The sequence below is a fragment of the Phocoena sinus genome, chromosome 14 (assembly GCF_008692025.1).
Source record: "Phocoena sinus isolate mPhoSin1 chromosome 14, mPhoSin1.pri, whole genome shotgun sequence".
NCBI classification, from domain to species: Eukaryota; Metazoa; Chordata; class Mammalia; order Artiodactyla; family Phocoenidae; genus Phocoena; species Phocoena sinus.
The window spans coordinates 4,411,881-4,417,084 of record NC_045776.1 but is presented as its reverse complement, the minus strand read 5'-3'; positions in this window follow the sequence as shown (position 1 = coordinate 4,417,084).

The following is a 5,204-nucleotide window of genomic DNA, read 5'->3' as shown; positions in this document are numbered from 1 at the left end:
CTATGGTATTTCGTTGTGGTCTTATTTAGATTTAATAATTAATGAGGTTGAATATCTTTTCATAGGCTTATAAGCCATCCTTTTTCTTCCTTCTGCAAAATACCTGTTCTTGACCTTAGTGCTTTTTTCTATGACTGACTGTCTTACTCTAATTGATTTGTGAGAGTTCTTTATATAATCTGGAAACCAATCACTTGTGGGTTACTTTTATGAAAATATCTTCTCTCAACTTGTGGCCTGTCTCTTCACTTTATTTTACTTTTGAAAAACATAAGTTTTTAAAAGCTTTTTATTATAGAAGAGTTCAAACACACCACAAAAGTGGAGAAGATAGTAAAATACATAAAAGCACAGATAATAATAGGAACCTTCACTCATTTTCAACAATTATCAAAACATGGCCAATTCTGTTACCTCTTTGTCACCACCCTCATCTCCCACGGGATCATTCTAAAGCAAATCCCAGATATGTCATTTCATCCATAAATACTTCTATACGTCTGTGAAATAAGGATCTTATAAGTATTATCTTTAGATGTTATTTTGACATCTAGAAAATAATTCCTTAGTACAATTAAATATACAGAGTATGCAAATTTCTGACTTTCATAAATAGTTTTTATAGTTTATTTAAATCAAGATCCAAATAAAAGCCATACATTTTCACAATACACATGGCTTATCAAGCCTAACACTGTCTGACGCGCTTTAACCTCCCGGCCTCGCGTCCCTACCTCTCCTTCCAGCTCCACTGCAGCCAGCTGGTCACCCTCCCGCCTGCCTCAGGCGTTCTGCTTGTACTCGCGATTCCCTCCCTTACAACGTCCTCCCCCGACCTGTGTGTGGCCGCCCACTCCCATCTCCTTTCTGTCCTACATGTCACCTTCTCCATGAGGCCTCGCGACCTCCGAAAGGGCCTCTCCCGGCACTCCGTCTCCCTGTCCCAGCACACCTATCACCATCTTCCAGACCGACATTTTACGCACTTATAGTATTAATCTATCCCCCAACCCTCAAGTAAAAGGTAAGCTCCAGGGCTTCCCTGGTGGCGCAGTGGTTGGGAGTCCGCCTGCCGATGCAGGGGACGCGGGTTCGTGCCCCGGTCTGGGAGAATCCCACATGCCGCGGAGCGGCTGGGCCCGTGAGCCATGGCCGCTGGGCCTGCGCGTCCGGAGCCTGTCCTCCGCAGCGGGAGAGGCCACAGCAGTGAGAGGCCCGCGTAACGCATAAAAAAAAAAAAAAAAAAAATGTAAGCTCCAGGAAGGCAGGGAACGCTCTTAGTTCAATGCTCCATCAGTGACTCCTACAAAAGCTCCGGGCACACAGCAGGCGCTTAATAAATACCTAGGAATTAGCCCTTGCGCCCGGCTTCCGCTCCACGCCACGCCACGCTGCAGGGCCCCCCACTCAGTAAGTTCCACCGCCGAACATTCAGCGGATCCAAGGGCCGCCCTGCGCATGAGGCCGAACAGCCCGTCAGTGCGGCGAGCGCGGGGCTCGGCACCTGTGGCTCCCCAGCGGCCATACCGCGCAGATGCATCCTACCTCTCTCTGCAAGACAGCAAGGGCCTCGAGACGGGCCACACCAGCGCCAACGCCGGCTCTTCTCTTGGGGAACCACGAGCGTCGCTAGAACAGCGCAGGCAGTCAAAAGCTTTGGCGGGAAAAAGTGCGCCGCGCGGGGCATTCTGGGAACGCTCGGGGTTACGCTTGGGGGCGCGGGGGCGCGGGGCATTCTGGGAGCGGTACCTCAGAGACGCCGGGAGGACGCTGAGGAGCGCGGGCCCGCGGCCCGGGAGACTGAGGTGAGGAGGCCTTACCCGGGAGACCAGCTTCTTGTCTGAGCCAGAGACTGAGAGGGCGAGCGGGGGAGGTCGCTGCAGGCCGGGCCGCCTCACCGCGAAGCTCGTGCGTTCGCGTCAGGGGGCGACGGCTCTGAGGGCATTCCTTTGACGGGACGCGCGTGCTGAAGAGCTAGTTCTAGCTTGTGAAAAGGGAAAAGGAAAGGAACAAAGAGTCGTTCTTTCACGAAGGCCCACAGGTTCCAATAGTAGGGCACCTTATTTAATCGGTAACTTATAGAACCGCCTTTTAAATAAGGTGCCTAAGCTAAATAAAGACCTTGGAGATGTTTCCACCAGTTCCATGCTGTGTGTTAAGAAGATGGGGCCCGGCGGGGCGGGGCTGGGGGAGCTGGCCTGTTGACCTTGGAAGCCATCGGTGGGCCAGCAGGAATCCGACCTGCAGGCAGGCTTTTTCCCACCGAGGGCCCCAACAGAGGGAGAAACTGCAGCTCCAGAGGGGCCGAAAGTTGCTTAGACCTCACCGCCCGGGCGTGCACAGCGAGTTTGGTTCTCCTGGGGTTTTTGAGTCATCGCATGGGGCATCTTGTAGGTACCTGTTCCTTACTGGTAACACTTCACCAGGGCAGAAATGTGGTCACAATTTTATTTTGGAGTCAGCAAGTTTTCCATTTTTGTCAGCTTGGACGTGAAAGATGCTGGTCTCCGATCAGTATGTTAATTAACAGTTTATCCATATATGTTATATATAGTATATCCGAGTTTCGAGCCTTAACATTACCGTTCGTATACAATCTAGGGAAAAAACCCAAACTTTTAATTTGTAAGTTTTGCCAATTATGAACTGAAAAAAGATTGTTTTAATGTAGTTCTAAATAGTAAAGTTAAACAAATTCTCCCCTGTTCCTGAACAGGTCGGTGTTGTTTACATACAGTTTTCCGAGCACTCTTGGAAGATTGACAAGAGAAGGGGAGGACCACTCGCAGGAATTTCTTGGTGACTTTGCTGGAAGATATTTAAAGGAAAAGTGAGGCAGAAAGTACTTTTAGTGGGAAATGTGTTTTAGAAATGGGAGTAACAAATCTCTAACTTTCGCCCATGTCTTTGACCTATTTCCATTCAAATATGCACAGTTGTACCTCTGGGCCCAAGCCATAATCAGTTCTTTGTTTTATATTTGACTTTATATATTATTGATGCCCTTTACCAAAACGCTTCAGAGGAAGTGAATTTTAGCAGAACTGTGAAGTAGATTGTGTTGGCCTTGGAACTTTGTACTTCATTTTTATTTTATTTATTTATATTTTTGGCTGCACTGGGTCTTAGTTGCTGCGCGCGGGCTTTCTCTAGTTGCGGCGAGCAGGGGCTACTCTTTGTTGTGGTGCGTGGGCTTCTCATTGCGGTGGCTTCTCTTGTTGTGGAGCACGGGCTCTAGGCATGTGGGTTCAGTAGTTGTGGCTCGTGGGCTCCAGAGCGCAGGCTCAGTAGTTGTGACGCACGGGCTTAGTTGCTCCACGGCACGTGGGATCTTCCCGGACCAGGGCTCGAACCCGTGTCCCCTGCATTGGCAGGCGGATTCTTAACCACTGTGCCACCAGGGAAGCCCTGTACTTCATTTTTTTTAAAAAAATTTCACAACAGTAAGCATTTACATAGGAGAGTAGAAAAGCAGAGAGAAGGAAGGACTGTTTCTATTTTTAATATCAGAAATCATCTTGATTAGGTATTTAATACCTTGTGTGACTTTGTTTGTGTTAATCATTTCCAAGAGTACTTCCACCTTTAAAAGAATCTAAGTGATCTTTAATGATGAAAATTTCAAGCACTGTGGTACTTGAGTGAGAAAGATGTGTGGAGAGCAGAAGGGCATTGCCACTATTCCTCGAATGGCACCACAGAGACATTTGGCTACTGAGATCAGACCTAAGGCTGGTCACACTCCAGGTTCCAAGACTGATATGTTACTACTTTTCTTCTTAAAGAGAGAAAATATGTAGGTGTTTAAAGGTTTGAAGTACTAGAATACCAGTTACCTTCCCTGGATGTATTTGTGTGCCCTAGAGAAATTGAGCTTAAATTATATGCTTTATTTTTACATTGCAGTTTTCTTTTCTGTCGTACATAAGATAGACTCCAAAGGTATGCTCTGTGAATTATCAACTCTAAAATGTGTCCCACATAGAAGTTTGAAAGCCAGATAATTAGTGGAAAAGGAAACTAGATAAAAGTTTAGAGATCTCAGTAAACATTTTCTTTCGTGTAAAATAATGAAAATATAGTCTTTAACTTTGAAGTGCTTTAAAGAGGTAACCTAAAACAGCAGAAGACTTTGCTATACACTTTTATTTTTAAAAAATTATTCTTGTCATAGGAAAGATTTCATTTTCCTGAAAACAAAATGAAACTTAAGAATAGCCAGAAACTTTAGAAGGAATTTGTTAAATAAAAACAATATAGTAGGGCTTCCCTGGTGGCGCAGTGGTTGAGAGTCCGCCTGCCGATGCAGGGGACACGGGTTCGTGCCCCGGTCCGGAAAGATCCCACGTGCCGCGGAGCGGCTGGGCCCGTGAGCCATGGCCGCTGAGCCTGCGCGTCCGGAGCCTGTGCTCCGCAACGGGAGAGGCCACAACAGTGAGAGGCCCGCATACCGCCACCAAAAAAAAAAAAAAAAATATATATATATATATATATAGTAGAAACATATCTAGTACCCAGAACAGAGTAGGCATTTAATACACGTTGCTGGGGGGTTTTACATTATTTGTATTCAAATTATTCTATTTGTTGTGTAGAACTGCAGGTTTAAAATTCTAGCTTATATTTTTGGGGTGACAAAAGTGTTCTAAAATGTATCGTGATGATTGCAACTCTGTGCATATAATAAAAACCATTTAATTGTACACTTTATTTATTTTTTTGCGGTACGCGGGCCTCTCACTGTCGTGGCCTCTCCCGTTGCGGAGCACAAGCTCCGGACGCACAGGCTCAACGGCCATGGCTCACGGGCCCAGCCGCTCCACGGCCTGTGGGATCTTCCCGGACCGGGGCACGAACCCGTGTCCCCTGCATCGGCAGGCGGACTCTCAACCGCTGCACCAACCAGGGAAGCCCTAATTGTACACTTTAAATAGGTGACTTGTATGTTATATGAATTACATCCTTATAAAACTTGTCCCCCCCCCAAATTCTAGATTATCGTTAGAAAACCTCAAAGGTAAAATGTGAATGATATTTAACTGCTGATGTTTGCTAACTTGTTTTTATCATCTTATACTAACACAATATCAAATATTCTGTAATGAATTTGTATTGAAACCCTATTGGTAAAATAGTTTGCTACCCTTTTATTGTTGTTTATTTTAAAAGGCCTGATTACTGAGACATTCAGTCAACAAGAAAGT